This window comes from Palaemon carinicauda, chromosome 5, assembly GCF_036898095.1.
Source record: "Palaemon carinicauda isolate YSFRI2023 chromosome 5, ASM3689809v2, whole genome shotgun sequence".
NCBI classification, from domain to species: domain Eukaryota; kingdom Metazoa; phylum Arthropoda; class Malacostraca; order Decapoda; family Palaemonidae; genus Palaemon; species Palaemon carinicauda.
Window position 1 is genome coordinate 135,184,279 of NC_090729.1, and position 12,283 is coordinate 135,196,561.

The following is a 12,283-nucleotide window of genomic DNA, read 5'->3' on the forward strand; positions in this document are numbered from 1 at the left end:
AATTAAGTTGACTATTATTATATAATTGCGAGAAACTCAGAACATATGGAAAGGGAAGATATTTATGTAGACCATCATTATAAAATTTCGAGAAACTCAGAACATATGGAAAGGGAAGATAATTATGCAGACTATTATTATAAATTTGCAAGAAACTCAGAACATATTATTATTATTTTTACTATCCAAGCTACAACCCTAGTTGGAAAAGCAAGATGCTATAAGCCCAGGAGCTCCAACAGGGCAAAATAGCCCAGTGAGGAAAGGAAATAAGGAAATAAATAAATGAAAAGAGCAAATTAACAATAAATCATTCTAAAATAAGTAACAACGTCAAAACAGACATGTCATATATAAACTATTAACACCATCAAAAACAAATATGTCATAAATAAACTATAAAAAGACTCATGTCCACCTGGTCAACAAAAAAGCATTTGATCCAACTTTGAGCTTTTGAAGTTCTACTGATTCAACCACCCGATTAGGAAGATCATTCCACAACTTGGTCACAGCTGGAATAAAACTTCTAGAGTAACTGGAAAGGGAAGATAATTATGTAGACCATTATTATAAAATTGCAAGAAACTCAGAAGATATGGAAAGGGAAGATAATTATGTAGACCATTATTATGAAATTGCAAGAAACTCAGAAGATATGGAAAGGGAAGATAATTATGTAGACCATTGTTATAAAACTGCAAGAAACTCAGAACGTATGGAAAGGGAAGATAATTATGTAGACCATTATTATAAAATTGCAAGTAACTCAGAACGTATGGAAAGGGAAGATAATTATGTAGACCATTATTATAAAATTGCAAGTAACTCAGAACATATGAGAAGGGAAGATATTTATATAGACCATTATTATAAAATTGCAAGAAACTCAGAACATATGGAAAGGGAAGATAATTATGTAGACCTTTATTATGAAATTGCAAGAAACTCAGAACATATGGTAAGGGAAGATAATTATATAGACTATTATTATGAAATTGCGAGAAACTCAGAACACATGGAAAGGGAAGATAATTATGTAGACCTTTATTATGAAATTGCGAGAAACTCAGAACACATGGAAAGGGAAGATAATTATGCAGACTATTATTATAAAATTGCAAGAAACTCAGAACATATCATTATTATTATTACTATCCAAGCTACAACCCTAGTTGGAAAAGCAAGATGCTATAAGCCCAGGGGCTCCAACAGGGCAAAATAGCCCAGTGAGGAAAGGAAATAAGGAAATAAATAAATGAAAAGAGCAAATTAACAATAAATCATTCTAAAATAAGTAACAACGTCAAAACAGACATGTCATATATAAACTATTAACACCATCAAAAACAAATATGTCATAAATAAACTATAGAAAGACTCATGTCCGCCTGGTCAACAACAAAGCATTTGATCCAACTTTGAGCATTTGAAGTTCTACTGATTCAACCACCCGATTAGGAAGATCATTCCACAACTTGGTCACAGCTGGAATAAAACTTCTAGAGTACTGCGTACTGGAAAGGGAAGATATTTATATAGACCATTATTATAAAATTGCAAGAAACTCAGAACATATGGAAAGGGAAGATAATTATGTAGACCTTTATTATGAAATTGCAAGAAACTCAGAACATATGGTAAGGGAAGATATTTATGTAGACCATTATTATAAAATTGCAAGAAACTCAGAACGTATGGAAAGGGAAGATAATTATGTAGACCATTATTATAAAATTGCAAGAAACTTAGAACATATGAGAAGGGAAGATATTTATATAGACCATTATTATAAAATTGCAAGAAACTCAGAACATATGGAAAGGGAAGATAATTATGTAGACCTTTATTATGAAATTGCAAGAAACTCAGAATATATGGGAAGGGAAGATAATTATGTAGACCATTATTATAAAATTGCAAGAAACTCAGAACGTATGGAAAGGGAAGATAATTATGTAGACCATTATTATAAAATTGCAAGAAACTTAGAACATATGAGAAGGGAAGATATTTATATAGACCATTATTATAAAATTGCAAGAAACTCAGAACATATGGAAAGGGAAGATAATTATGTAGACCTTTATTATGAAATTGCAAGAAACTCAGAACATATGGTAAGGGAAGATATTTATGTAGACCATTATTATAAAATTGCAAGAAACTCGGACCACATGGAAAGGGAAGATAATTATGTAGACCATTATCATAAAATTGCAAGAAACTCAGAACATATGGAAAGGGAAGATAATTATGTAGACCATTATCATAAAATTGCAAGAAACTCAGAACATATGGAAAGGGAAGATAATTATGTAATCATTATTATAAAATTGCAAGAAACTCAGAACCTATGGAAAGGGAAGATAATTATGTAGACCATTATTATAAAATTGCAAGAAACTCAGAACATATGGAAAGGGAAGATAATTATGTAGACCATTATTATAAAATTGCAAGAAACTCAGAACATATGGAAAGGGAAGATAGTTATGTAGACTATTATTATAAAATTGCAAGAAACTCAGAACATATGGAAAGGGAAGATAGTTATATAGACTATTATTATAAAATTGCAAGAAACTCAGAACATATGAAAAGGGAAGATATTTATATAGACCATTATTATAAAATTGCAAGAAACTCGGACCACATGGAAAGGGAAGATAATTATGTAGACCATTATTATAAAATTGCAAGAAACTCAGAACATATGGAAAGGGGAGATAATTATGTAGATCATTATTATAAAATTGCAAGAAACTCAGAACCTATGGAAAGGGAAGATAATTATGTAGATCATTATTATAAAATTGCAAGAAACTCAGAACATATGGAAAGGGAAGATAATTATGCAGACTATTATTATAAAATTGCAAGAAACTCAGAACATATGGAAAGGGGAGATAATTATGTAGATCATTATTATAAAATTGCAAGAAACTCAGAACCTATGGAAAGGGAAGATAATTATATAGACCATTATTATAAAATTGCAAGAAACTCAGAACATATGGAAAGGGAAGATAATTATGCAGACTATTATTATAAAATTGCAAGAAACTCAGAACATATGGAAAGGGAAGATAGTTATATAGACCATTATTATAAAATTGCAAGAAACTCAGAACATATGAGAAGGGAAGATATTTATGTAGACCATTATTATAAAATTGCAAGAAACTCAGAACATATGGAAAGGGAAGATAATTATGTAGACCATTATTATAAAATTGCAAGAAACTCAGAACACATGGAAGGGGAACATAATTATGGAGACCATTATTATAAAATTGCAAGAAACTCAGAACATATGAAAAGGGAAGATATTTATATAGACCATTATTATAAAATTGCAAGAAACTCGGACCACATGGAAAGGGAAGATAATTATGTAGACCATTATTATAAAATTGCAAGAAACTCAGAACATATGGAAAGGGGAGATAATTATGTAGATCATTATTATAAAATTGCAAGAAACTCAGAACCTATGGAAAGGGAAGATAATTATGTAGACCATTATTATAAAATTGCAAGAAACTTAGAACCTATGGAAAGGGAAGATAATTATGTAGACCATTATTATGAAATTGCAAGAAACTCAGAAGATATGGAAAGGGAAGATAATTATGTAGACCATTGTTATAAAACTGCAAGAAACTCAGAACGTATAGAAAGGGAAGATAATTATGTAGACCATTATTATAAAATTGCAAGTAACTCAGAACATATGAGAAGGGAAGATATTTATATAGACCATTATTATAAAATTGCAAGAAACTCAGAACATATGGAAAGGGAAGATAATTATGTAGACCTTTATTATGAAATTGCAAGAAACTCAGAACATATGGTAAGGGAAGATAATTATATAGACTATTTTTATGAAATTGCGAGAAACTCAGAACACATGGAAAGGGAAGATAATTATGCAGACTATTATTATAAAATTGCAAGAAACTCAGAACATATCATTATTATTATTACTATCCAAGCTACAACCCTAGTTGGAAAAGCAAGATGCTATAAGCCCAGGGGCTCCAACAGGGCAAAATAGCCCAGTGAGGAAAGGAAATAAGGAAATAAATAAATGAAAAGAGCAAATTAACAATAAATCATTCTAAAATAAGTAACAACGTCAAAACAGACATGTCATATATAAACTATTAACACCATCAAAAACAAATATGTCATAAATAAACTATAAAAAGACTCATGTCCGCCTGGTCAACAACAAAGCATTTGATCCAACTTTGAGCTTTTGAAGTTCTACTGATTCAACCACCCGATTAGGAAGATCATTCCACAACTTGGTCACAGCTGGAATAAAACTTCTAGAGTACTGCGTACTGGAAAGGGAAGATAATTATGTAGACCATTATTATAAAATTGCAAGAAACTCAGAACATATGGAAAGGGAAGATAATTATGTAGACCATTATTATGAAATTGCAAGAAACTCAGAATATATGGGAAGGGAAGATAATTATGTAGACCATTATTATAAAATTGCAAGAAACTCAGAACGTATGGAAAGGGAAGATAATTATGTAGACCATTATTATAAAATTGCAAGAAACTTAGAACATATGAGAAGGGAAGATATTTATATAGACCATTATTATAAAATTGCAAGAAACTCAGAACATATGGAAAGGGAAGATAATTATGTAGACCTTTATTATGAAATTGCAAGAAACTCAGAACATATAGAAAGGGAAGATAGTTATGTAGACCATTATTATAAAATTGCAAGAAACTCAGAACATATGGAAAGGGAAAATAGTTATATAGACCATTATTATAAAATTGCAAGAAACTCAGAACATATAGAAAGGGAAGATAATTATGTAGACTATTATTATAAAATTGCAAGAAACTCAGAACATATGGAAAGGGAAGATAGTTATATAGACCATTATTATAAAATTGCAAGAAACTCAGAACATATGAGAAGGGAAGATATTTATGTAGACCATTATTATAAAATTGCAAGAAACTCAGAACATATGGAAAGGGAAGATAATTATGTAGACCATTATTATAAAATTGAAAGAAACTCAGAACATATGGAAAGGGAAGATATTTATGTAGACAATAATTATATAATATCAAGAAACTCAGAACATAAAGAAAGGGAAGATAATTATGTAGACCATTATTATAAAATTGCGAGAAACTCAGAACATATGGAAAGGGAAGATAATTATGTAGACAATAATTATATAATATCAAGAAACTCAGAACATAAAGAAAGGGAAGATAATTATGTAGTCCATTATTATAAAATTGCAAGAAACTCAGAATATATGGAAAGGGAAGATAATTATGTAGACAATAATTATATAATATCAAGAAACTCAGAACATAAAGAAAGGGAAGATAATTATGTAGTCCATTATTGTAAAATTGCAAGAAACTCAGAACATATGGAAAGGGAAGATAATTATGTAGACCATTATTATAAAATTGTAAGAAACTCAGAACATATGGAAAGGGAAGATAATTATGTAGACCATTATTATAAAATTGCAAGAAACTCAGAACATATGGAAAGGGAAGATAATTATGTAGACCATTATTATAAAATTGCAAGAAACTCAGAACATATGGAAAGGGAAGATAATTATGTAATCCATTATTATAAAATTGCAAGAAACTCAGAACATATAGAAAGGGAAGATAATTATGTTGACCATTATTATAAAATTGAAAGAAACTCAGAACATATGGAAAGGGAAGATAATTATGTAGTCCATTATTATAAAATTGCAAGAAACTCAGAACATATAGAAAGGGAAGATAATTATGTAGACCATTATTATAAAATTGCAAGAAACTCAGAACACATGGAAGGGGAAGATAATTATGTAGACCATTATTATAAAATTGCAAGAAACTCAGAACATATAGAAAGGGAAGATAATTATGTAGACCATTATTATAAAATTGCAAGAAACTCAGAACATATGGAAAGGGAAGATAATTATGTAGTCCATTATTATAAAATTGTAAGAAACTCAGAACTTATGGAATGGGAAGATAATTATGTAGACCATTACTATAAAGTTTTAAAAAAATCAAGAACATATGGAAAGGGAAGATAATTATGTAGACCATTATTATAAAATTGCAAGAAACTCAGAACATATGGAAAGGGAAGATAATTATGTAGACTATTATTATAATTCAAGAAACTCAAGAACAAATGGAAAGGGAAGATAATTATGTAGACCATTATTTTGAAAATGCAAGAAATTCAGAACATATAAAAAAAAATATTTAGACCTTTGTGAAAATCGAAGAAATTCAGGGCAATAAAAAGACGATATTTAGACTTATTATGAAAGTGCAGATATATAGGAAATAGAATTAATTCAGAGCATATGAAAACAAATTTAGACTATAATATAAAGATGGAAAGGATTTACCACAATAAAACAGACAATTGACCTTTAATTCCCCCCCAAAAAAGAAAAAAAAATATTGCAATGGTATAATGTGTATATTTACCAGACGGATGAAATATGTTTATCCAAACAGGCAATAGTTTATAAAAAAAACTGGGAATGTAGATGCATTGCATAAGATCCACTATTGTGAATTATAATGATAAAAAATTATATTTCGTTTTGTAATGCTAAGGGTAAAGTGCTAAGAACAGAAAAAGTGTTTCCCAGGTCTCAAGCAATTGACGAAAATATTATAATATTGTAGCTAAAGTTCGAATGTATTTCCTAATTCTAAAAAAACATGAGTAAATCGTCAAATGTATGAACAAGATGTATTACAGTAATAGAACAAATGTCAAATTGTATTACATTATTTCGGAGATTATTATGATTTAGTAAATGTTGCTGTGAAGCAACATTGCGTGCTCGAGGGGGGGGGGGGGGGGGGGAGGAGGGATTTGGATATCGGACTGAAACGTGAAAGGAATAGAGAGCAGAGGTAAAGTAGAACACTAAAAAGGAGGCAAGGTCATTAGCTCGATAACTTACTTTAACTAACTTACTTTAGTTTTAAAGGCTTTTTTCGAGGTCCTATCTCACAGGGGAACCCTACGCAATGAAGGACCCACATAATTCAAATCAGTATGTTTCTAACTTAAAAACATATTTAGAAAAATAATGAAATAAAAATGTAATTTTAACATATATTAGATGTTATAATGTATATACAAAAATGTAAAATATAATTTGTTAAGGAAAGATTTCTTTATAAAAGGGGAAAAAAATGTATGTTAAGAAAATTTAATTGTATTTTCATAATAAAAGATAAAAAAAAAGTTTATTGCATACACTTTTATATTTCGCGTATCACGTGTTTATTGGGTGTTTATCGTCAAGTCCACATTATAGAAGCACTTGAGGACCAAGAAAGTCTTCAGTTCCTTCTTGAAAGCCTTGATACCTTCAGTCTTCCGGATGTCTAGTAGGGGCTAGTTGTATAGTCTTGGGCCGCATATTTGAATGCTCTAGAGTCCAGAACCTACAGTACATATATAGACTTTGGTTCTAATAATCTGAAACCATCTGTAATTATTCTTGTCTAACCTCGTGGCTAGTACAGTGGTAACGTGTTTGCTTAGCATTCGCATGGCAGCAGATCGATCCCCGCCCAGGACCTTGAGTTTAGGCTGTTTACCTGGGAGGCCACTGCTGTGGTAGGGCACCACAGTTGGGGTTTGGGTTTGCCCGGCTGACGTTCTGGTGAGCATCTATTCTGATGGAAGTGAAACTGAAACCAAACACCTTTACAAGATTTGTTGGCTGCACGCTATGTAGTAAATTCTTAGATATTTCGGACGTTTGGTTCTGAAAACTTGATGAGCAATTCTGTATATCCTAAACTCTATTCTAACTCTCATAGGCAGCCTGTGTAATTGAATTAGTAGAGTAGTAACACTCGTCTTTAAAAAATTATAGAATTACAACAGTGTTCAGGAACCAGGTAAGAGAGGTGCATCTTAAGAGCCACCTGTTAAATGACGAACGTAGTGAGATTAAAGAGGATAATCGTCCCCACACGTGTGATCGGATTATTTATGTAGAACAAGTGGTTTATTGTTCTCATATATCTAGTGTGAACTGGACGGATCGAAAATTGAGGTACAAATAACAAACGCTGCACGTATAGCATTTACTCTATTCTTATTATATTTTTATTTTGGCAGATTAACGTTACGGACTAGTCACATTCTTTCTGAGATTCAGATTTTTCTAGTTTTGGGATTCATCATCTCTTCCTACGCCTAGGGCCTCGGTTAGATTTCACCAGTCGTCTCTCTCTCTTGAGCTTTTAATTCAATACTTCTCCATTCATCATCTCCTACTTCACGCTTCATAGTCTTCAGCCATGTAGGCCTGGGTCTTCCAACTTTTCTAGTACCTTGTGAAACCCAGTTTAACGTTTGGTGAACTAATCCCTTTTGAGGAGTGCGAAGAGCATGCCCAAACCATCTCCATCTACCCCTCAGAAAATACAGTTAACCATGTGCTTGGTAATGCAATATGAAGAGCTATACGTGCTCACGGGTTGGTTGCTGTTACTCTTAATTTTGTATCGCTTTCTCAAACCTATGATATTCCTGATAGAGCTTATTATTATCATTATTTTTATTTGCTAAGCTACAACCCTAGTTGGAAAAACAGGATGCTATAAGCCCAGGGGCTCCAACAGGGAAAATAGCTCAGTGAGGAAAGGAAACAAGGAAAAATAGAATATTTTAAGAACAATAACATTAAAATGAATATTTCCTAAATAAACTATAAAAACTTTAACAAAACAGGAAGAAGAGAAGTTAGGTAGAATAGTGTGCCCGAGTGTACCCTCAAGCAAGAGAACTTTAACCCAAGACAGTGGAAGACCATGGTACAGAGGCTATGGCACTACCCAAGAGAACAATGGTTTGATCTTGGAGTGTCCTTCTCCTAGAAGAGCTGCTTACCATACCTAAAGAGTCTCTTCTACCCTTACCAAGAGGGAAGTGGCCACTGAACAATTACAGTGCAGTAGTTAACCCCTTGGGTGAAGAAGAATCGTTTGGTAATCTCAGTGTTGTCAGGTGTATGAGGACAGAGGAGAATATGTAAAGAATAGGCCAGACTATTCGGTGTATGTGTAGGCAAAGGGAAAATGAACCGTAACCAGAGAGAGAGATCCAATGTAGTACTGTCTGGACAGTCAAAGACCCCATAACTCTCTAGCGGTAGCATCTCAACGGAGGATATAGACTCAAGCCTTACCTAAGTGTCATAATTAGCAAATGATCTGATGGAAACACGGAAGTGACTCAGATTTTTCATGGAAGGCAGTTTAGAATCAACAGATGTCTCATCTTCACAATGCATTACACAAGAACTTGCCGCACAGCGAGGGTGTGGCTGGATGCACCTTTTTGCAAATTTGGCAAGGTGTGCCAGGAAGTTCTGTGCTCAACGGTATCAGCACAATAACCCCCCCCCCCCCCCGGTGAAAAGTTACCCCGAAGTCAACTACCACTCCCTTATTATGTGATAGTTCCACAAATAGGCTAAAAACCAGAAAACCCCACATATGTATGTCTGTAGGAAGAAAACTCATTTTTAGGCGTCTAGAGGTAACGGTTGTGAGTGACACGAATACTGCCACAAGCGTCTAATGTTGTGTTTGATGTGGTGGATTGGAGGCAAATTTTGTACGGTTTCTTCATAAATGAGAGCGCAGCCCTCAGAAACTATTTGCTGTGTAGTTTCTTCTTTCTTGCTAGCTTTCTCTTTAATTTTTTATAGTATTGGCACCTTTAATTTTTGCTTCGTTTGGTGCATGAACATGATCATGAAGTGCGCCAACAATTTCCTTTCGCTGTATATTCGCTTTCACTTTAGCTTTGAAAATAGCTTCCTTCCTGCGTTCTACACATTGAAATGAGGCAACGCCATTTCCTAAATTTTTTTCTTTTAAATAAATATGTCCACCATGGACTAGTTTGTCTTTGGGCTACCTCTTGCACTCAATTTTTTTTTTAAAATCAAGTCCATACTGCTTCAGGGCTTACAGTCTTTCTTTACTGCAAAAAAAATTAATGCAGCCAAAAAAAAAAAAGAAAAGAAAAGGAAATTAAAAGCTATTAAAAAGGCATTTCAAAGTAAACATATAATCATTTTTAAATTGTTATTTATTGATTGATTGATTTAAGGTTTTCTGGCATCCTGACATCTAAGCTTATTGACGCCGAATTTTGTATATAAAGCAAAATTTCATAATAGGAATATTTGTCCTCGGGGATAGTTATCCTCTGGGATAGTTGACCTCAGGGATAGTTGTCCTTGGGGAAAATAGTCCTCGGGGTTAGTTGTCCTTGGGGATAGTTGTCCTCGGGGATAGTTGTCCTTGGGGATATTAGTCCTCGGGGATAGTTGTCCTTGGGGATAGTAGTCCTCCGGGATAGCTGTCCTCGGTGATAGTAGTCTACGGGAATAGTTATCCTCGGGAATAGCTGTCCTTGGGGATAGTAGTCTTCTGGGACAGTTGTCCTCATGGATAGTTATTCTCGGGGATAGTTGTCTTCGGGGATAGTTGTCCTTGTGGATAGTTGTCCTCATGGATAGTTATCCTCGGGGATAGTTGTGCTCGGGGATAGTTGTACTCATGGATAGTTGTCCTCGGGGATAGTTGTCCTCATGGATAGTTATCCTTGGGGATAGTAGTCCTCGGGGATAGTTGTACTCATGGAAAATTGTCCTTGGGGATAGTAGTCCTCGGGGATAGTTTTCCTAGGGGATATTTGTCCTCATGGATAGTTATCCTCGGGGATAGTTGTCCTTGGGGGATAGTAGTCCTCGAGGATAGTTGTCCTCGGGGATATTTATCCTCATGGTTAGTTATCCTCGGGGATAGTTGTCCACATTTATATTTATCCTCGGGGATAGTTGTCCACATTTATATTTATCCTCGGGGATAGTTGTCCACATTTATATTTATCCTCGGGGATATTAGTCCTTGGGGATAGTTGTCGTCATGGATAGCTATCCTTGGGGATAGTAGTCCTCGGGGATAATAATCCTCAGGGCTAGTTGTCCTTGGGAATAGTAGTCCTCAGGGATAGTTGTCCTCGGGGCTAGTTGTCCTTGGGGATAGTAATCCTCAGGGATAGTTGTCGTCATCAGGGATAGTTGTCTTTGAGGATAGTAGTCTTTGGGGATAGTTGTCCTCATGGATAGTTATCCTCGGAGATAGTAGTCTAGTCCTCGGGGATAGTCCTCCTCGGGTATAGTTGTCCTCATGGATAGTTATCCTCGGGGATAGTAGTCCTCGGGGATAGTTGTCCTTGAGGGATAGTAGTCCTCGGGGATAGTTGTCCTCGGGGATAGTTGTCCTCATGGTTAGTTATCCTCGGGGATAGTAGACCTCGGGGATAGTTGTCCACATTTATATTTATCCTCGGGAATATTAGTCATTGGGGATAGTTGTCCTCGGGGATAGTTGTCGTCATGGATAGCTATCCTTGGGGATAGTAGTCCTCGGGGATAATAGTCCTCGGGGCTAGTTGTCCTTGGGAATAGTAGTCCTCAGGGATAATTGTCCTCGGGGCTAGTTGTCCTTGGGGATAGTAATCCTCAGGGATAGTTGTCCTCGGGGATAGTCGTCATCTGGGATAGTTGTCTTTCAGGATAGTAGTCTTTGGGGATAGTTGTCCTCATGGATAGTTATCCTCGGGGATAGTAGTCCTCGGGGATAGTTGTCCTCGGGGATAGTTGTTCACAGGAATAGTTTTCCTCACGGATAGTTTTCCTTGTGGGTAGTTGTCCTCGTGGATAATTGCCCTCGGAGTAGTTGTCCCTGAGGATAGTTGTCCTAGGGGGGAGTTGTCCTTAGGGGTTGTTTTCCTCGGGGATATTTGTCCTCGGGGGCAGTTGTCCTCGGGGATAGTTATCCTCGGGGAATGTTATCCTCGGGGGTAGTTTTCCTAGGGGGTCATTGTCCCAAACTCGTTTCCAACTGTACATGTTCCTTTTTGTGTGTAATAATAAAAAAGGAGCTTTTTCATATAATCCGTAACAGCATTTGATAAGAGTTATGGACACTTCTATTATCATAATCTATCTAGCTATTTATGTTGTCTATCCTTTCAGATGTTTCGGATGTGTGTGCGCGGAAGTGACAGGGGCACAAGTGGTCCAGGTGTCAACGTTATGAAGGCCCATCATAACTGGATCTATTCGCTATTTCTTTATGTATAATCTCACTCGGCCTGGATACGTGGCTCGCATCATTCAGGTTAATGAAATGCTGA